Here is a 22,316-nt window from a genome sequence, read left to right on the forward strand (position 1 = left end):
TGCTGGCATTCAGACAAAGATCATTGGCGGCACACCAATCTTGAATGGCAGTTAGGCAATCAGAGATGAGAGAGGGAGAGGAGGTGGCAGAGGGCAGCCTGAAAATGAGTTGAGTGCCGTCAGCGTAGCACTGGAAATTTGAGCAGAAAATGGCAATGCAGTGGGCGAGAGCCAGGTATTGGTTGAAAAGCTAGGGCAAGAGGTGAGACCCCTGGGGAACACCACAGGTAGAGAGGAAGATAGATGAAAGGAAGGACCCAAGTTGGACCTGGGAGGGTCGATCTGAGAGGAAAGAGGTCAGCCAGGCCAGAGCCTGATCAGTGATACCCAAGTTTTCACGGAGACGGTTGAGCAGGATGGTATGGTTGACCGTGTCGAAGGCAGAATAGAGATCGAGGAGGATGAGGACAGAGGGAATGTTAGAGTCAAGGTAGGTGAGCAGATCTTCACGGATGTTTAGGAGAGCAGTTTCCATGCTTCTGGCAGCTCTGAAGCCAGACTGGTGGTCATGGAGACAGCCAACATAATTGGAATGAAGTCAAAGCTGAGAGATGGCCAACTTTTCCAGGAGTTTGCCAAGAAAGGGAGTAATGGAAATTGGGCGATAGTTAGCTGGACAAGAAGGATCAGCTGTGGGTTTCTTGAGAAGAGGATGCACAAAGGAGTGCTTCAGAGGGGAGGGGAAGGATCCAGAGGCAAAGGAGTGGTTACAAAAATCAGCAAGGGCCGGAGCGAAGGTGTCAATGTGGTCCTTGATGCTTTTAGAGGAACAGGGATGAACCTGTTTCGAAGAGGCTTTCATAGATCAGACTTGTCGAGCAACCTCGTCAGGGGTGAAAAGAGGAAAGGACAAGAAGGATGGTGGGAGGGTGGCTAAAGGAGGGTCAGCAAGCACAGATGTAGAGGGCAGAGGAGGAGGGGCGGGCCAGGATGTGCCACTTTTTTTTTTACCTCCTCGCTGCAGCGAGGAGGTAATGATATAAATGGGTGCATTAGCACCCTATTGTTGTTAAATGCGGTCCGCTGCCGCAGGCGCATTCAACAACAATGAGCGCCTGCCACGCCTTCTCCCAACATGCCAGCTCAGCCCTTGAAAGACTCTGCCGAGCTGGCGCGGTTGGGGGCTAATGGCGCCTTTTGATATCAAGAGCGCAGGCGCTTCCAACAGCAACAGCGTGCCTTCTCCCACCACGCTAGCTCGGGGGAACCCTTGAAAGACTCCCCGACCTGGAGCGGGGGGCTAAAGGCGCCCCGGGGGGCGTGGCGGCATGGGCGTTCGCCCGGCTCGCCCCATTCCTAAGGCCGGGCCTGATGCCCCCCCACGGGAGCCTCAGATGGCCAACCATCATGTACAATGGGCCCGACACATCTTCAGCCGGGCCTGGCCACCACCATGGCCTATGTGAAGAATCATCTGTGGCTCAGTGGCTTTTGAGTATTTCCTACATCTGCTGCGCCCTGGCTGCTTTGCTCTGCTCTCGCTTCCGCGGCAGAATACTTTGTTATTTTATGTGTACTTGGGTTACCTGCCGCATCAGTGTCCCTAGTACCTGCAATTGCGCTATATGTCTGTGAAGGGACCTCGTGGCGCAAGCCTCTGACTCCAGATCAGAGAAGGCTGCGTGGCCAGCGGGGTCTTTTGTGCCCTATATGTCAGAGCGATAGCTATTCCCTCACTAGGAACAGAGGCTTTTTCATAGGACCCTTCTCTCAGGCCGTTGGTGCATTTTAGGGCAGTACTGCTGCACCCAGTGCCAGGGGGGAAGTGCACAGTGCTGCTAGGAGCCCCACTGCCCACCACATGTTGCGGGATATTGGTGCCATGTCAGGCCACATCTATTGTCTATGAGCACAGATATCAGCCGCACACCCTCATGCCCACATGTTTCCGGTCACCCCTACACCATTAGCAAACCGTTTTCAGATGTTAAAGCCGTTTGGGGTGCAGACGCACCCGCTGCTATAAATACTTTGTGTATCAGTATGGAGGCAGCGTCATTGTGGGTCCTCTCTGCTCTCAGCATCCGACGTTGCTGTTTAATGGGGTAAAGGGAGGCTCCAAGAGGTAGAAAAAGAACTCGTCCCTGGGTGGGCTTGAACCACCAACCTTTCGGTTAACAGCCAAACGCGCTAACCGAGAGCAATTGTTTCCTGAGCAGATGTCACGCTGTGATAGCAGAGCACGCATGGATATAGAGCTTGTTTATATGTATCATGTTTAGGAATGCATGGAGATCCTATAGCAACACAGACACGTGCGTTCCTGCTCCTCCCGTGTGCAAACCAGTCCATGAAACCCTGGTCTGAGTTTCCACGTGTCCTCTTCTCTTTGTCCAACAACTCCTTTCAGAATGGTGGCAATTCGACCAGATACACACATTTATGAGAACAATATCCATTGCATTTGGGAGACACCAGTCAATTCCAGGTTTTCGTTTTGCATTCTGGGACTTGTAGTCGTGGATGTCCCCATTATAAACCCAGAACTGGACTTTGCCTCCCAAATGGAGTGGATAATGTTGGCATGTATGCAAACAAACAGAAAAAACGTGCCCTTGGCATATCTGCCCCATTACCCCCACGCCCCTCTTCCTCATCCAATGCTTGCATATGAGGGCATCAACCTCCTCGACAGGAACCCTTTTCTATTCCTTCATTTGTTCATGCCTCTCCTATTCCTGGGAGTGTAACTCTCCCTTACTCCTGCATGCCTTCGTTTTTTTTTATAATTGCTGCCTGAAGGCAGGGGCTCTGGTGGTGGGAGGTGGTGGGGGCGGGGGGCTGTGATACTTACCGGCTAAGTGTACAATAAAAAAGAAGCAATGGTTAGAGACCGTGGTCCGTTTCTAGAGGAACATGTCTGTGCATGACTTTTGTGCAGTATTGGCTAAAAACGATCTCACAATTTACGATAAATACATTTTCATATTGCGATACAAAAAACAAGGCAGACTTGACCCCGACGTGATTTGAACACGCAACCTTCTGATCTGGAGTCAGACGCGCTACCGTTGCGCCACGAGGTCCCGCCTCAGGAAACTGCCCACACTCTGTGGACTGGTGACATTGAGGGCGCATACATGGACACAACATATATAACGCCCAACACACTCTGCCTTGTGCGCGAGATAAATGACAGTCAGGCCGCCGGTGTTATGTAATGTTGTGCGCCCCGTGCCCTTCCAGTCCCCCCAATGGTCGCAGCTCAGCACAGCTCGGTCTGCAGAGGCTTCACTTTATTACTACCCAGGTTAGACCTGCAGCGACGGAAACAGCCGAAGACTGGGGGAGATGCAAATGCACGGGATACTAAATATTACATAACCCCGGAAAATACACAAAAGCACCTGTGCCACAGATGATCTTTCACATGGGGGTTATCTCGGCAACAGTAACCCATTTCATATTGCACTTTTATATAACTCCCACCCAGTGCTTTAAGTGGGATTGGAAATAGAGGGGGGCCCCTAGTTAGGGTGTGTGGCAATGTTAATAGCTTATGTTATTATATCATGCTATTATAAAACAAGGCCTAATGACTATAAAGGTGCTCCATATATAATAATAGTGCTAATTTGGGTATTTTGCACAACAAAGTTATTTGCCCCTTGGCTTACTTATGGCAACTCATTCTAAGTCACTTCCGTAGTTCCTCCAAGTATCAAAAACTGATGATGCTCCTTGTAATGTCCTTTTGTGTGACATCACTTCTGTTGGAGCAAGCCATATGCAAATTAGGAGGTTTGCCTGTATTTTGCCTATGGGTTGCATTTAAAGGCCCTGAACAGAAGTCTGTTTCACATGAATGGCAGGATTTTAAACACTGAAACAAAAACGGCATGGCCTTTGTTGTGGTTTTTCAAGTTAAATTAAAGAGCCACATGGGAAGGGGCCTACCCGTCATGACCAACAGACAAGCAGCATTTTAATTTACAAATGAAGGAGGAATCAAAGATCCCTGTCACATGGAAAACATGATTTGTACACATTGAAAACAAAAACGGCCTGCACAGGTGTGTCCAAATAAAAATGGTTTCATAAAGTCAAAAATTGAAAAAAATATATCACTGCTCAACGAAAAATGTCAGGAAAACAAAACATGGGTGCGGGTTGACCAAAAGCAATGTATATTATGTTTCACCTACAAACCTCCAGTGACATTTGAAGAGCCAATTTGTCTTCATGGAAATTGTCAGCCCAAGGCAGTCACATTTGCTGGCTGTAGGCAAAGCTTCACAAGGACATCTCCCACTTCCAGCCTGGATGTCACATGTCCCATCTAATGACAAACCACAATAAATATGTCCTGCTTAAGGCTTCGAAATTCAGTGTTCTCCAGACTTGTTGGCTCTGAAAGCATTGACTTCAAGAAAAGTTACCCCCTGGCTTGAGCTTGACTAATATTTGTGAAAATGGGGGCACCCACTTCAAGGAGCCAGCTTCCAGCACAAAGGAGACTGATAAAAAAAAAACCTCTGGCCACAGGCTGAGCCAGTGAAAACAAAGGTACCGGAAGGCAGGAGTCAGGGCCATTTGTCCCACATGAAGATTCATAATTCATTTAAAAGGACTATTATCATTTAGGCCTTTTTAACAGCCATTATAAGGCGGATGGATTTCATCTATGGAAACTTATGTAATTTCCAGGCTATTTTGGGGATATCCAATTCATCTTCTTGTAACTCTGAGAACTGTAAGGGCCAGTTAAATTAGGTTTCTGGCTGATCTGAACATGTTCCAAATGTGAGCGATGGACATTGAAATTAGGGATGTGCTTAATAACTTACATATTCATAACTGTTGTATTTTTATGGAAATGACAGAAAGGTGCCACATGGCCATGCTACATGATACGAATTTTGTGGCCGCTTATCTAATTCCCCATGATTAGCTGAAACAGAATATATGTTTAGTATGGCAGTTGCTAGTAAAATTATGAAGTTGTGATACATAAATCGTTTTTGCCAAAAAGGTGAAAGGAGAACAAAGTGCGATTACAATTGGGAATTGCCATATGTTGCTCCACACCCCTAAACCAATCCTGACTTGGAGGGTAGGTTTGGGAGGAGAGAGAAGGGTAACTGCCCAATCCTAGTGGCAGGGATTATTGCAGGCAGATTTAGAAAGAGGTTGTTGCAATAGTCCAGCCTAGAGAGGACCAGAGCTCTGGAGACAGTGAGCTTCTGGGGGAAAGAGAGGAAAAGAAGAATACCTCTAAGGAGGTGCAGCTGGTAGTGTGACTTCTTAGAGACGTCAGAGATGTGAGGAGAGAAGGAGAGTGTGGAGTCGATGATGATCCCGAGGTTTTTAGCCTCACAGGTGGGAGCAGGAAGAGGGCCCAGAGAGTCCGGCCAGAAAATGACAGGGAGTGGGTGTGCTGATGAGGAGAGTCTCAGTCTTACTGGCATTAAGAAAGAGATCATTGGCAGCACACCACTCCTGGATGGCGGACAGACAATCAGAGATGAGTGAGGGGGAAGAGGTGGCTGAAAATGAGTTGAGTGTCATCCGCATAGCACTGGAAGTTGGAATAGCGCATGGCAATGCAGTTGGCAAGATGTGCCAGGTATTGGTTGAACAGCCAGGGAGAGAGGTTAGACCCCTAGGGAACACCCTAGGTAGAGATAGAGATAAAGGAGAGGAAGGACCCAAGTTGAACCGGGGAATGTCGATCAGAGAGGAAAGAATTCAGCCATGCCAGGGCCTGACCAGTGATCCCCAGGTTATCATGGAGAGGATTGAGCAGGATGGCATGGTTGACCGTATCAAAGGCAAAAGAGAGATCAAGCAAGATGAAAACACAGGGGGTGTTGGAGTCAAGGTTGGAGAGCAGGTCTTCACGGATGTTCAGGAGAGCAGTTTCCATGCTTCTGGCAGCTCTGAAGCCAGACTGATGGTCACGGAGGCAACCAACAGATTCAGTGTGAAGATTAAGCTGGGAGATGGCCAGCTTTTCCAGGAGTTTGGCAAGGAAAGGAGTGATGGAATTTGAGCGATAGTTGGCCAGGCAAGACGGGTCGGTAGAGGGTTTATTAAGAAGAGGGTCCCGAAGGGAGTGCACAAGGGAGGACGGGAAGACTCCAGTGGTGAAGGAATGGTTGCAGAAGTCGATCAGGGCAGGAGCCAGGGAGTCGATGTGGTCCTTGATGGTTTTGGAGGAGCTGGGGTGAACCTGTTTTGACAAGACATTCATAGATCAGAATTGTCTGGAAAGCTCGTCAGGGGAGAAAGGGGGAAAGGCACAGAAGCAGGGAGAACCATAGTGGTTAGGGACCTCCTGCTTAGAGCAAAAACAGTCTGAGGCACCCATGGGGTGCATACATTACAAAGGTGACAAAGATACATTTAATAGCCACCAATTATCACAAGATTGATTGATTGATATTTTATTTCTATCGCGCTCGTACACAAGTGTTTCAGAGCTCGACAAGGCAAGGGAGGGGAACAGGGGAGAACAAAACAGCGATCTTACTTGGCCCAGTGACATTGAGAACACGCAAGTGCATGGGAGAGGGGGGAGAGGAAAAGTGCATGGAAGGGGGGTGAGGTGGAAAGTGCGAAGCAGAGGAGAAACAGATAAATAACAATAAATAAATAATAAAGGCAACAAACAGTGGTAATGCAGCCAGAAATTTGCAAGTGCTAGGTTTAAGGCAGCAGACAGGATAGGTCCGATATGTGCAGGAAGAAAAAGGGGGGGCTGTATGGGTACAGATACAGACCCCAGTGCAAGGGGTGGCCCGGAGGCAGTGCGGGAGGGTGACAGGATGAGCAGGTACCTGGGCCCAAAAGCCAGAGGGTGGCCAGGTGCATGGTGCCAAGAGAGAACAGATCAGCAGGGGAGAGGGGGAGCGAAGGCAGAAGAAAAGAGGAAGGTCTTGAGGTGCTTCTGGAACCGGAGATGGTTCTCCTCAAGTTTTAGAGTGACAGGGAGGCTGTTCCAGAAGGAGGCCCCAGCCGAAGACAGAGATCTACCCCCAGCTCGTTTCCTAGAAAAACGACTGACCCTGAGTGAGTTGGAGTTAGAGGAGTAAAGAGCTCGAGAGGGGAGGTATTTGCGGAGGGATAGCTGAAGATATTTTGGACCCAGGCCCCAGAAAGCCTTGTGGACAATGCAGAGGGTTTTGAATATAATCCTTGCATCCAATGGGAGCCAGTGAAGAGATTTCAGAGCTGGAGAGATACGATCCCAGGGGTTGAGGCCAAGGACAAGTCTCACAGTCCTGTTCTGAATTAGTTGCAGAGGGCGCAGAGTAGAGGCAGGTAGATTTAGAAAGAGGCTGTTACAATAGTCCAAGCTAGAGAGAACCAGAGCTTGAGATGCCATGAGCTTCTGGGGGAAGGAGAGGAAAGGCAGAGTACCTCTGAATAGGTGCAGTCTGAAATTTGACTTTTTAGAGACCTCAGAGATGTGGGCGGAGAAGGAAAGGGTGGAGTCATAGATGACCCCAAGGTTCTTAGCCTCACAGGTGGGGGTAGGAGGAGTGCCAAGGGAGGCCGGCCAGAGAGTGAGGGGAAAGGGTGGTGAAGGTTTGCCGATGAGGAGGATCTCCGTCTTGCTGGCATTCAGACAAAGATCATTGGCGGCACACCAATCTTGAATGGCAGTTAGGCAATCAGAGATGAGAGAGGGAGAGGAGGTGGCAGAGGGCAGCCTGAAAATGAGTTGAGTGCCGTCAGCGTAGCACTGGAAATTTGAGCAGAAAATGGCAATGCAGTGGGCGAGAGCCAGGTATTGGTTGAAAAGCTAGGGCAAGAGGTGAGACCCCTGGGGAACACCACAGGTAGAGAGGAAGATAGATGAAAGGAAGGACCCAAGTTGGACCTGGGAGGGTCGATCTGAGAGGAAAGAGGTCAGCCAGGCCAGAGCCTGATCAGTGATACCCAAGTTTTCACGGAGACGGTTGAGCAGGATGGTATGGTTGACCGTGTCGAAGGCAGAATAGAGATCGAGGAGGATGAGGACAGAGGGAATGTTAGAGTCAAGGTAGGTGAGCAGATCTTCACGGATGTTTAGGAGAGCAGTTTCCATGCTTCTGGCAGCTCTGAAGCCAGACTGGTGGTCATGGAGACAGCCAACAGAATTGGAATGAAGTCAAAGCTGAGAGATGGCCAACTTTTCCAGGAGTTTGCCAAGAAAGGGAGTAATGGAAATTGGGCGATAGTTAGCTGGACAAGAAGGATCAGCTGTGGGTTTCTTGAGAAGAGGATGCACAAAGGAGTGCTTCAGAGGGGAGGGGAAGGATCCAGAGGCAAAGGAGTGGTTACAAAAATCAGCAAGGGCCGGAGCGAAGGTGTCAATGTGGTCCTTGATGCTTTTAGAGGAACTGGGATGAACCTGTTTTGAAGAGGCTTTCATAGATCAGACTTGTCGAGCAACCTCGTCAGGGGTGAAAAGAGGAAAGGACAAGAAGGATGGTGGGAGGGTGGCTAAAGGAGGGTCAGCAAGCACAGATGGAGAGGGAAGAGGAGGAGGGGCGGGCCAGGGTGTGCCACTTTTTTTTTACCTCCTCGCTGCAGCGAGGAGGTAATGATATAAATGGGTGCATTAGCACCCTATTGTTGTTAAATGCGGTCCGCTGCCGCAGGCGCATTCAACAACAATGAGCGCCTGCCACGCCTTCTCCCAACATGCCAGCTCAGCCCTTGAAAGACTCTGCCGAGCTGGCGCGGTTGGGGGCTAATGGCGCCTTTTGATATCAAGAGCGCAGGCGCTTCCAACAGCAACAGCGTGCCTTCTCCCACCACGCTAGCTCGGGGGAACCCTTGAAAGACTCCCCGACCTGGAGCGGGGGGCTAAAGGCGCCCCGGGGGGCGTGGCGGCATGGGCGTTCGCCCGGCTCGCCCCCTTCCTAAGGCCGGGCCTGATGCCCCACCACGGGAGCCTCAGATGGCCAACCATCATGTACAATGGGCCCGACACATCTTCAGCCGGGCCTGGCCACCACCATGGCCTATGTGAAGAATCATCTGTGGCTCAGTGGCTTTTGAGTATTTCCTACATCTGCTGCGCCCTGGCTGCTTTGCTCTGCTCTCGCTTCCGCGGCAGAATACTTTGTTATTTTATGTGTACTTGGGTTACCTGCCGCATCAGTGTCCCTAGTACCTGCAATTGCGCTATATGTCTGTGAAGGGACCTCGTGGCGCAAGCCTCTGACTCCAGATCAGAGAAGGCTGCGTGGCCCGCGGGGTCTTTTGTGCCCTATATGTCAGAGCGATAGCTATTCCCTCACTAGGAACAGAGGCTTTTTCATAGGACCCTTCTCTCAGGCCGTTGGTGCATTTTAGGGCAGTACTGCTGCACCCAGTGCCAGGGGAGAAGTGCACAGTGCTGCTAGGAGCCCCACTGCCCACCACATGTTGCGGGATATTGGTGCCATGTCAGGCCACATCTATTGTCTATGAGCACAGATATCAGCCGCACACCCTCATGCCCACATGTTTCCGGTCACCCCTACACCATTAGCAAACCGTTTTCAGATGTTAAAGCCGTTTGGGGTGCAGACGCACCCGCTGCTATAAATACTTTGTGTATCAGTATGGAGGCAGCGTCATTGTGGGTCCTCTCTGCTCTCAGTATCCGACGTTGCTGTTTAATGGGGAAAAGGGAGGCTCCAAGAGGTAGAAAAAGAACTCGTCCCTGGGTGGGCTTGAACCACCAACCTTTCGAACGCGCTAACCGATTGCGCCACATAGACGGGCGAGAGCAATTGTTTCCTGAGTAGATGTCACGCTGTGATAGCAGAGCACGCATGGATATAGAGCTTGTTTATATGTATGATGTTTAGGAATGCATGGAGATCCTATAGCAACACAGACACGTGCGTTCCTGCTCCTCCCGTTTGCAAACCAGTCCATGAAACCCTGGTCTGAGTTTCCACGTGTCCTCTTCTCTTTGTCCAACAACTCCTTTCAGAATGGTGGCAATTCGACCAGATACACACATTTATGAGAACAATATCCATTGCTTTTGGGAGACACCAGTCAATTCCAGGTTTTCGTTTTGCATTCTGGGACTCGTAGTCGTGGATGTCCCCATTATAAACCCAGAACTGGACTTTGCCTCCCAAATGGAGTGGATAATGTTGGCATGTATGCAAACAAACAGAAAAAACGTGCCCTTGGCATATCTGCCCCATTACCCCCACGCCCCTCTTCCTCATCCAATGCTTGCATATGAGGGCATCAACCTCCTCGACAGGAACCCTTTTCTATTCCTTCATTTGTTCATGCCTCTCCTATTCCTGGGAGTGTAACTCTCCCTTACTCCTGCATGCCTTCGTTTTTTTTTATAATTGCTGCCTGAAGGCAGGGACTCTGGTGGTGGGAGGTGGTGGGGGCGGGGGGCTGTGATACTTACCGGCTAAGTGTACAATAAAAAAGAAGCAATGGTTAGAGACCGGGGTCCGTTTCTAGAGGAACACGTCTGTGCATGACTTTTGTGCAGTATTGGCTAAAAACGACCTCACAATTTACGATAAATACATTTTCATATTGCGATACAAAAAACAAGGCAGACTTGACCCCGACGTGATTTGAACACGCAACCTTCTGATCTGGAGTCAGACGCGCTACCGTTGCGCCACGAGGTCCCGCCTCAGGAAAGTGCCCACACTCTGTGGACTGGTGACATTGAGGGCGCATACATGGACACAACAAATATAACGCCCAACACACTCTGCCTTGTGCGCGAGATAAATGACAGTCAGGCCGCCGGTGTTATGTAATGTTGTGCGCCCCGTGCCCTTCCAGTCCCCCCAATGGTCGCAGCTCAGCACAGCTCGGTCTGCAGAGGCTTCACTTTATTACTACCCAGGTTAGACCTGCAGCGACGGAAACAGCCGAAGACTGGGGGAGATGCAAATGCACGGGATACTAAATATTACATAACCCCGGAAAATACACAAAAGCACCTGTGCCACAGATGATCTTTCACATGGGGGTTATCTCGGCAACAGTAACCCATTTCATATTGCACTTTTATATAACTCCCACCCAGTGCTTTAAGTGGGATTGGAAATAGAGGGGGGGCCCTAGTTAGGGTGTGTGGCAATGTTAATAGCTTATGTTATTATATCATGCTATTATAAAACAAGGCCTAATGACTATAAAGGTGCTCCATATATAATAATAGTGCTAATTTGGGTATTTTGCACAACAAAGTTATTTGCCCCTTGGCTTGCTTATGGCAACTCATTCTAAGTCACTTCCGTGGTTCCTCCAAGTATCAAAAACTGATGATGCTCCTTGTAATGTCCTTTTGTGTGACATCACTTCTGTTGGAGCAAGCCATATGCAAATTAGGAGGTTTGCCTGTATTTTGCCTATGGGTTGCATTTAAAGGCCCTGAACAGAAGTCTGTTTCACATGAATGGCAGGATTTTAAACACTGAAACAAAAACGGCATGGCCTTTGTTGTGGTTTTTCAAGTTAAATTAAAGAGCCACGTGGGAAGGGGCCTACCCGTCATGACCAACAGACAAGCAGCATTTTAATTTACAAATGAAGGAGGAATCAAAGATCCCTGTCACATGGAAAACATGATTTGTACACATTGAAAACAAAAACGGCCTGCACAGGTGTGGGCAAATAAAAATGGTTTCATAAAGTCAAAAACTGAAAAAAATATATCACTGCTCAACGAAAAATGTCAGAAAAACAAAACATGTGTGCGGGTTGACCAAAAGCAATGTATATTATGTTTCACCTACAAACCTCCAGTGACATTTGAAGAGCCAATTTGTCTTCATGGAAATTGTCAGCCCAAGGCAGTCACATTTGCTGGCTGTAGGCAAAACTTCACAAGGACATCTCCCACTTCCAGCCTGGATGTCACATGTCCCATCTAATGACAAACCACAATAAATATGTCCTGCTTAAGGCTTCGAAATTCAGTGTTCTCCAGACTTGTTGGCTCTGAAAGCATTGACTTCAAGAAAAGTTACCCCCTGGCTTGAGCTTGACTAATATTTGTGAAAATGGGGGCACCCACTTCAAGGAGCCAGCTTCCAGCACAAAGGAGACTGATAAAAAAAAAACTCTGGCCACAGGCTGAGCCAGTGAAAACAAAGGGCCGGAAGGCAGGAGTCAGGGCCATTTGTCCCACATGAAGATTCATAATTCATTTAAAAGGACTATTATCATTTAGGCCTTTTTAACAGCCATTATAAGGCGGATGGATTTCATCTATGGAAACTTATGTAATTTCCAGGCTATTTTGGGGATATCCAATTCATCTTCTTGTAACTCTGAGAACTGTAAGGGCCAGTTAAATTAGGTTTCTGGCTGATCTGAACATGTTCCAAATGTGAGAGTTGGTGAGCGGTGGACATTGAAATTAGGGATATGCTTAATAACTTACATATTCATAACTGTTGTATTTTTATGGAAATGACAGAAAGGTGCCACATGGCCATGCTACATGATACGGATTTTGTGGCCGCTTATCTAATTCCCCATGATTAGCTGAAACAGAATATATGTTTAGTATGGCAGTTGCTAGTAAAATTATGAAGTTGTGATACATAAATCGTTTTTGCCAAAAAGGTGAAAGGAGAACAAAGGGCGATTACAATTGGGAATTGCCATATGTTGCTCCACACCCCTAAACCAATCCTGACTTGGAGGGTAGGTTTGGGAGGAGAGAGAAGGGTAACTGCCCAATCCTAGTGGCAGGGATTATTGCAGGCAGATTTAGAAAGAGGTTGTTGCAATAGTCCAGCCTAGAGAGGACCAGAGCTCTGGAGACAGTGAGCTTCTGGGGGAAAGAGAGGAAAAGAAGAATACCTCTAAGGAGGTGCAGCTGGTAGTGTGACTTCTTAGAGACGCCAGAGATGTGAGGAGAGAAGGAGAGTGTGGAGTCGATGATGATCCCGAGGTTTTTAGCCTCACAGGTGGGAGCAGGAAGAGGGCCCAGAGAGTCCGGCCAGAAAATGACAGGGAGTGGGTGTGCTGATGAGGAGAGTCTCAGTCTTACTGGCATTAAGAAAGAGATCATTGGCAGCACACCACTCCTGGATGGCGGACAGACAATCAGAGATGAGTGAGGGGGAAGAGGTGGCTGAAAATGAGTTGAGTGTCATCCGCATAGCACTGGAAGTTGGGATAGAGCATGGCAATGCAGTTGGCAAGATGTGCCAGGTATTGGTTGAACAGCCAGGGAGAGAGGTTAGACCCCTAGGGAACACCCTAGGTAGAGATAGAGATAAAGGAGAGGAAGGACCCAAGTTGAACCGGGGAATGTCGATCAGAGAGGAAAGAATTCAGCCATGCCAGGGCCTGACCAGTGATCCCCAGGTTATCATGGAGAGGATTGAGCAGGATGGCATGGTTGACCGTATCAAAGGCAAAAGAGAGATCAAGCAAGATGAAAACACAGGGGGTGTTGGAGTCAAGGTTGGAGAGCAGGTCTTCACGGATGTTCAGGAGAGCAGTTTCCATGCTTCTGGCAGCTCTGAAGCCAGACTGATGGTCACGGAGGCAACCAACAGATTCAGTGTGAAGATTAAGCTGGGAGATGGCCAGCTTTTCCAGGAGTTTGGCAAGGAAAGGAGTGATGGAGATTGAGCGATAGTTGGCCAGGCAAGACGGGTCGGTAGAGGGTTTCTTAAGAAGAGGGTGCCGAAGGGAGTGCACAAGGTAGGACGGGAAGACTCCAGTGGTGAAGGAATGGTTGCAGAAGTCGATCAGGGCAGGAGCCAGGGAGTCGATGTGGTCCTTGATGGTTTTGGAGGAGCTGGGGTGAACCTGTTTTGACAAGACATTCATAGATCAGACTTGTCTGGAAAGCTCGTCAGGGGAGAACGGGGGAAAGGCACAGAAGCAGGGAGAACCATAGTGGTTAGGGACCTCCTGCTTAGAGCAAAAACAGTCTGAGGCACCCATGGGGTGCATACATTACAAAGGTGACAAAGATACATTTAATAGCCACCAATTATCACAAGATTGATTGATTGATATTTTATTTCTATCGCGCTCGTACACAAGTGTTTCAGAGCTCGACAAGGCAAGGTAGGGGAAAAGGGGAGAACAAAACAGCGATCTTACTTGGCCCAGTGACATTGAGAACGCGCAAGTGCATGGGAGAGGGGGGAGAGGAAAAGTGCATGGAAGGGGGGGAGAGGTGGAAAGTGCGAAGCAGAGGAGAAACAGATAAATAACAATAAATAAATAATAAAGGCAACAAACAGTGGTAATGCAGCCAGAAATTTGCAAGTGCTAGGTTTAAGGCAGCAGACAGGATAGGTCCGATATGTGCAGGAAGAAAAAGGGGGGGCTGTATGGGTACAGATACAGACCCCAGTGCAAGGGGTGGCCCGGAGGCAGTGCGGGAGGGTGACAGGATGAGCAGGTACCTGGGCCCAAAAGCCAGAGGGTGGCCAGGTGCATGGTGCCAAGAGAGAACAGATCAGCAGGGGAGAGGGGGAGCGAAGGCAGAAGAAAAGAGGACGGTCTTGAGGTGCTTCTGGAACCGGAGATGGTTCTCCTCAAGTTTTAGAGTGACAGGGAGGCTGTTCCAGAAGGAGGCCCCAGCCGAAGACAGACATCTACACCCCGCTCGTTTCCTAGAAAAACGACTGACCCTGAGTGAGTTGGAATTAGAGGAGTGAAGAGCTCGAGAGGGGAGGTATTTGCGGAGGGATAGCTGAAGATATTTTGGACCCAGGCCCCAGAAAGCCTTGTGGACAATGCAGAGGGTTTTGAATATAATCCTTGCATCCAATGGGAGCCAGTGAAGAGATTTCAGAGCTGGAGAGATACGATCCCAGGGGTTGAGGCCAAGGACAAGTCTCACAGTCCTGTTCTGAATTAGTTGCAGAGGGCGCAGAGTAGAGGCAGGTAGATTTAGAAAGAGGCTGTTACAATAGTCCAAGCTAGAGAGAACCAGAGCTTGAGATGCCATGAGCTTCTGGGGGAAGGAGAGGAAAGGCAGAGTACCTCTGAATAGGTGCAGTCTGAAATTTGACTTTTTAGAGACCTCAGAGATGTGGGCGGAGAAGGAAAGGGTGGAGTCATAGATGACCCCGAGGTTCTTAGCCTCACAGGTGGGGGTAGGAGGAGTGCCAAGGGAGGCCGGCCAGAGAGTGAGGGGAAAGGGTGGTGAAGGTTTGCCGATGAGGAGGATCTCCGTCTTGCTGGCATTCAGACAAAGATCATTGGCGGCACACCAATCTTGAATGGCAGTTAGGCAATCAGAGATGAGAGAGGGAGAGGAGGTGGCAGAGGGCAGCCTGAAAATGAGTTGAGTGCCATCAGCGTAGCACTGGAAATTTGAACAGAAAATGGCAATGCAGTGGGCGAGACCCAGGTATTGGTTGAAAAGCTAGGGCAAGAGGTGAGACCCCTGGGGAACACCACAGGTAGAGAGGAAGATAGATGAAAGGAAGGACCCAAGTTGGACCTGGGAGGGTCGATCTGAGAGGAAAGAGGTCAGCCAGGCCAGAGCCTGATCAGTGATACCCAAGTTTTCACGGAGACGGTTGAGCAGGATGGTATGGTTGACCGTGTCGAAGGCAGAATAGAGATCGAGGAGGATGAGGACAGAGGGAATGTTAGAGTCAAGGTAGGTGAGCAGATCTTCACGGATGTTTAGGAGAGCAGTTTCCATGCTTCTGGCAGCTCTGAAGCCAGACTGGTGGTCATGGAGACAGCCAACAGAATTGGAATGAAGTCAAAGCTGAGAGATGGCCAACTTTTCCAGGAGTTTGCCAAGAAAGGGAGTAATGGAAATTGGGCGATAGTTAGCTGGACAAGAAGGATCAGCTGTGGGTTTCTTGAGAAGAGGATGCACAAAGGAGTGCTTCAGAGGGGAGGGGAAGGATCCAGAGGCAAAGGAGTGGTTACAAAAATCAGCAAGGGCCGGAGCGAAGGTGTCAATGTGGTCCTTGATGCTTTTAGAGGAACAGGGATGAACCTGTTTTGAAGAGGCTTTCATAGATCAGACTTGTCGAGCAACCTCGTCAGGGGTGAAAAGAGGAAAGGACAAGAAGGATGGTGGGAGGGTGGCTAAAGGAGGGTCAGCAAGCACAGATGGAGAGGGAAGAGGAGGAGGGGCGGGCCAGGATGTGCCACTTTTTTTTTACCTCCTCGCTGCAGCGAGGAGGTAATGATATAAATGGGTGCATTAGCACCCTATTGTTGTTAAATGCGGTCCGCTGCCGCAGGCGCATTCAACAACAATGAGCGCCTGCCACGCCTTCTCCCAACATGCCAGCTCAGCCCTTGAAAGACTCTGCCGAGCTGGCGCGGTTGGGGGCTAATGGCGCCTTTTGATATCAAGAGCGCAGGCGCTTCCAACAGCAACAGCGTGCCTTCTCCCACCACGCTAGCTCGGGGGAACCCTTGAAAGACTCCCCGACCTGGAGCGGGGGGCTAAAGGCGCCCCGGGGGGCGTGGCGGCATGGGCGTTCGCCCGGCTCGCCCCCTTCCTAAGGCCGGGCCTGATGCCCCACCACGGAAGCCTCAGATGGCCAACCATCATGTACAATGGGCCCGACACATCTTCAGCCGGGCCTGGCCACCACCATGGCCTATGTGAAGAATCATCTGTGGCTCAGTGGCTTTTGAGTATTTCCTACATCTGCTGCGCCCTGGCTGCTTTGCTCTGCTCTCGCTTCCGCGGCAGAATACTTTGTTATTTTATGTGTACTTGGGTTACCTGCCGCATAAGTGTCCCTAGTACCTGCAATTGCGCTATATGTCTGTGAAGGGACCTCGTGGCGCAAGCCTCTGACTCCAGATCAGAGAAGGCTGCGTGGCCCGCGGGGTCTTTTGTGCCCTATATGTCAGAGCGATAGCTATTCCCTCACTAGGAACATAGGCTTTTTCATAGGACCCTTCTCTCAGGCCGTTGGTGCATTTTAGGGCAGTACTGCTGCACCCAGTGCCAGGGGAGAAGTGCACAGTGCTGCTAGGAGCCCCACTGCCCACCACATGTTGCGGGATATTGGTGCCATGTCAGGCCACATCTATTGTCTATGAGCACAGATATCAGCCGCACACCCTCATGCCCACATGTTTCCGGTCACCCCTACACCATTAGCAAACCGTTTTCAGATGTTAAAGCCGTTTGGGGTGCAGACGCACCCGCTGCTATAAATACTTTGTGTATCAGTATGGAGGCAGCGTCATTGTGGGTCCTCTCTGCTCTCAGTATCCGACGTTGCTGTTTAATGGGGAAAAGGGAGGCTCCAAGAGGTAGAAAAAGAACTCGTCCCTGGGTGGGCTTGAACCACCAACCTTTCGAACGCGCTAACCGATTGCGCTACATAGACGGGCGAGAGCAATTGTTTCCTGAGTAGATGTCACGCTGTGATAGCAGAGCACGCATGGATATAGAGCTTGTTTATATGTATGATGTTTAGGAATGCATGGAGATCCTATAGCAACACAGACACGTGCGTTCCTGCTCCTCCCGTTTGCAAACCAGTCCATGAAACCCTGGTCTGAGTTTCCACGTGTCCTCTTCTCTTTGTCCAACAACTCCTTTCAGAATGGTGGCAATTCGACCAGATACACACATTTATGAGAACAATATCCATTGCTTTTGGGAGACACCAGTCAATTCCAGGTTTTCGTTTTGCATTCTGGGACTCGTAGTCGTGGATGTCCCCATTATAAACCCAGAACTGGACTTTGCCTCCCAAATGGAGTGGATAATGTTGGCATGTATGCAAACAAACAGAAAAAACGTGCCCTTGGCATATCTGCCCCATTACCCCCACGCCCCTCTTCCTCATCCAATGCTTGCATATGAGGGCATCAACCTCCTCGACAGGAACCCTTTTCTATTCCTTCATTTGTTCATGCCTCTCCTATTCCTGGGAGTGTAACTCTCCCTTACTCCTGCATGCCTTCGTTTTTTTTTATAATTGCTGCCTGAAGGCAGGGACTCTGGTGGTGGGAGGTGGTGGGGGCGGGGGGCTGTGATACTTACCGGCTAAGTGTACAATAAAAAAGAAGCAATGGTTAGAGACCGGGGTCCGTTTCTAGAGGAACACGTCTGTGCATGACTTTTGTGCAGTATTGGCTAAAAACGACCTCACAATTTACGATAAATACATTTTCATATTGCGATACAAAAAACAAGGCAGACTTGACCCCGACGTGATTTGAACACGCAACCTTCTGATCTGGAGTCAGACGCGCTACCGTTGCGCCACGAGGTCCCGCCTCAGGAAAGTGCCCACACTCTGTGGACTGGTGACATTGAGGGCGCATACATGGACACAACAAATATAACGCCCAACACACTCTGCCTTGTGCGCGAGATAAATGACAGTCAGGCCGCCGGTGTTATGTAATGTTGTGCGCCCCGTGCCCTTCCAGTCCCCCCAATGGTCGCAGCTCAGCACAGCTCGGTCTGCAGAGGCTTCACTTTATTACTACCCAGGTTAGACCTGCAGCGACGGAAACAGCCGAAGACTGGGGGAGATGCAAATGCACGGGATACTAAATATTACATAACCCCGGAAAATACACAAAAGCACCTGTGCCACAGATGATCTTTCACATGGGGGTTATCTCGGCAACAGTAACCCATTTCATATTGCACTTTTATATAACTCCCACCCAGTGCTTTAAGTGGGATTGGAAATAGAGGGGGGGCCCTAGTTAGGGTGTGTGGCAATGTTAATAGCTTATGTTATTATATCATGCTATTATAAAACAAGGCCTAATGACTATAAAGGTGCTCCATATATAATAATAGTGCTAATTTGGGTATTTTGCACAACAAAGTTATTTGCCCCTTGGCTTGCTTATGGCAACTCATTCTAAGTCACTTCCGTGGTTCCTCCAAGTATCAAAAACTGATGATGCTCCTTGTAATGTCCTTTTGTGTGACATCACTTCTGTTGGAGCAAGCCATATGCAAATTAGGAGGTTTGCCTGTATTTTGCCTATGGGTTGCATTTAAAGGCCCTGAACAGAAGTCTGTTTCACATGAATGGCAGGATTTTAAACACTGAAACAAAAACGGCATGGCCTTTGTTGTGGTTTTTCAAGTTAAATTAAAGAGCCACGTGGGAAGGGGCCTACCCGTCATGACCAACAGACAAGCAGCATTTTAATTTACAAATGAAGGAGGAATCAAAGATCCCTGTCACATGGAAAACATGATTTGTACACATTGAAAACAAAAACGGCCTGCACAGGTGTGGGCAAATAAAAATGGTTTCATAAAGTCAAAAACTGAAAAAAATATATCACTGCTCAACGAAAAATGTCAGAAAAACAAAACATGTGTGCGGGTTGACCAAAAGCAATGTATATTATGTTTCACCTACAAACCTCCAGTGACATTTGAAGAGCCAATTTGTCTTCATGGAAATTGTCAGCCCAAGGCAGTCACATTTGCTGGCTGTAGGCAAAACTTCACAAGGACATCTCCCACTTCCAGCCTGGATGTCACATGTCCCATCTAATGACAAACCACAATAAATATGTCCTGCTTAAGGCTTCGAAATTCAGTGTTCTCCAGACTTGTTGGCTCTGAAAGCATTGACTTCAAGAAAAGTTACCCCCTGGCTTGAGCTTGACTAATATTTGTGAAAATGGGGGCACCCACTTCAAGGAGCCAGCTTCCAGCACAAAGGAGACTGATAAAAAAAAAACTCTGGCCACAGGCTGAGCCAGTGAAAACAAAGGGCCGGAAGGCAGGAGTCAGGGCCATTTGTCCCACATGAAGATTCATAATTCATTTAAAAGGACTATTATCATTTAGGCCTTTTTAACAGCCATTATAAGGCGGATGGATTTCATCTATGGAAACTTATGTAATTTCCAGGCTATTTTGGGGATATCCAATTCATCTTCTTGTAACTCTGAGAACTGTAAGGGCCAGTTAAATTAGGTTTCTGGCTGATCTGAACATGTTCCAAATGTGAGAGTTGGTGAGCGGTGGACATTGAAATTAGGGATATGCTTAATAACTTACATATTCATAACTGTTGTATTTTTATGGAAATGACAGAAAGGTGCCACATGGCCATGCTACATGATACGGATTTTGTGGCCGCTTATCTAATTCCCCATGATTAGCTGAAACAGAATATATGTTTAGTATGGCAGTTGCTAGTAAAATTATGAAGTTGTGATACATAAATCGTTTTTGCCAAAAAGGTGAAAGGAGAACAAAGGGCGATTACAATTGGGAATTGCCATATGTTGCTCCACACCCCTAAACCAATCCTGACTTGGAGGGTAGGTTTGGGAGGAGAGAGAAGGGTAACTGCCCAATCCTAGTGGCAGGGATTATTGCAGGCAGATTTAGAAAGAGGTTGTTGCAATAGTCCAGCCTAGAGAGGACCAGAGCTCTGGAGACAGTGAGCTTCTGGGGGAAAGAGAGGAAAAGAAGAATACCTCTAAGGAGGTGCAGCTGGTAGTGTGACTTCTTAGAGACGCCAGAGATGTGAGGAGAGAAGGAGAGTGTGGAGTCGATGATGATCCCGAGGTTTTTAGCCTCACAGGTGGGAGCAGGAAGAGGGCCCAGAGAGTCCGGCCAGAAAATGACAGGGAGTGGGTGTGCTGATGAGGAGAGTCTCAGTCTTACTGGCATTAAGAAAGAGATCATTGGCAGCACACCACTCCTGGATGGCGGACAGACAATCAGAGATGAGTGAGGGGGAAGAGGTGGCTGAAAATGAGTTGAGTGTCATCCGCATAGCACTGGAAGTTGGGATAGAGCATGGCAATGCAGTTGGCAAGATGTGCCAGGTATTGGTTGAACAGCCAGGGAGAGAGGTTAGACCCCTAGGGAACACCCTAGGTAGAGATAGAGATAAAGGAGAGGAAGGACCCAAGTTGAACCGGGGAATGTCGATCAGAGAGGAAAGAATTCAGCCATGCCAGGGCCTGACCAGTGATCCCCAGGTTATCATGGAGAGGATTGAGCAGGATGGCATGGTTGACCGTATCAAAGGCAAAAGAGAGATCAAGCAAGATGAAAACACAGGGGGTGTTGGAGTCAAGGTTGGAGAGCAGGTCTTCACGGATGTTCAGGAGAGCAGTTTCCATGCTTCTGGCAGCTCTGAAGCCAGACTGATGGTCACGGAGGCAACCAACAGATTCAGTGTGAAGATTAAGCTGGGAGATGGCCAGCTTTTCCAGGAGTTTGGCAAGGAAAGGAGTGATGGAGATTGAGCGATAGTTGGCCAGGCAAGACGGGTCGGTAGAGGGTTTCTTAAGAAGAGGGTGCCGAAGGGAGTGCACAAGGTAGGACGGGAAGACTCCAGTGGTGAAGGAATGGTTGCAGAAGTCGATCAGGGCAGGAGCCAGGGAGTCGATGTGGTCCTTGATGGTTTTGGAGGAGCTGGGGTGAACCTGTTTTGACAAGACATTCATAGATCAGACTTGTCTGGAAAGCTCGTCAGGGGAGAACGGGGGAAAGGCACAGAAGCAGGGAGAACCATAGTGGTTAGGGACCTCCTGCTTAGAGCAAAAACAGTCTGAGGCACCCATGGGGTGCATACATTACAAAGGTGACAAAGATACATTTAATAGCCACCAATTATCACAAGATTGATTGATTGATATTTTATTTCTATCGCGCTCGTACACAAGTGTTTCAGAGCTCGACAAGGCAAGGTAGGGGAAAAGGGGAGAACAAAACAGCGATCTTACTTGGCCCAGTGACATTGAGAACGCGCAAGTGCATGGGAGAGGGGGGAGAGGAAAAGTGCATGGAAGGGGGGGAGAGGTGGAAAGTGCGAAGCAGAGGAGAAACAGATAAATAACAATAAATAAATAATAAAGGCAACAAACAGTGGTAATGCAGCCAGAAATTTGCAAGTGCTAGGTTTAAGGCAGCAGACAGGATAGGTCCGATATGTGCAGGAAGAAAAAGGGGGGGCTGTATGGGTACAGATACAGACCCCAGTGCAAGGGGTGGCCCGGAGGCAGTGCGGGAGGGTGACAGGATGAGCAGGTACCTGGGCCCAAAAGCCAGAGGGTGGCCAGGTGCATGGTGCCAAGAGAGAACAGATCAGCAGGGGAGAGGGGGAGCGAAGGCAGAAGAAAAGAGGACGGTCTTGAGGTGCTTCTGGAACCGGAGATGGTTCTCCTCAAGTTTTAGAGTGACAGGGAGGCTGTTCCAGAAGGAGGCCCCAGCCGAAGACAGACATCTACACCCCGCTCGTTTCCTAGAAAAACGACTGACCCTGAGTGAGTTGGAATTAGAGGAGTGAAGAGCTCGAGAGGGGAGGTATTTGCGGAGGGATAGCTGAAGATATTTTGGACCCAGGCCCCAGAAAGCCTTGTGGACAATGCAGAGGGTTTTGAATATAATCCTTGCATCCAATGGGAGCCAGTGAAGAGAT

At 49.0% G+C, this 22,316-nt stretch overlaps 1 protein-coding gene and 3 non-coding genes across 5 annotated transcripts in view; 1 reads left to right on the top strand and 3 right to left on the bottom strand.

Annotated features, from left to right (window-relative positions):
• Positions 1 to 22,316, top strand: part of LOC138571570 (tetraspanin-33-like) — a 935,706-nt gene that overhangs the window by 438,362 nt on the left and 475,028 nt on the right. The window lies entirely within an intron of this gene.
• On the bottom strand, positions 2,955 to 3,026 carry TRNAW-CCA (transfer RNA tryptophan (anticodon CCA)). The gene has a single exon. It is a non-coding gene; the product is annotated as a tRNA-Trp (tRNA).
• Positions 10,521 to 10,592, bottom strand: TRNAW-CCA (transfer RNA tryptophan (anticodon CCA)). Its single transcript has one exon. It is a non-coding gene; the product is annotated as a tRNA-Trp (tRNA).
• On the bottom strand, positions 18,096 to 18,167 carry TRNAW-CCA (transfer RNA tryptophan (anticodon CCA)). The gene has a single exon. It is a non-coding gene; the product is annotated as a tRNA-Trp (tRNA).

This window comes from Ambystoma mexicanum, chromosome 1p, assembly GCF_040938575.1.
Source record: "Ambystoma mexicanum isolate Mex_15411 chromosome 1p, UKY_AmexF1_1, whole genome shotgun sequence".
Lineage (NCBI taxonomy): Eukaryota > Metazoa > Chordata > Amphibia > Caudata > Ambystomatidae > Ambystoma > Ambystoma mexicanum.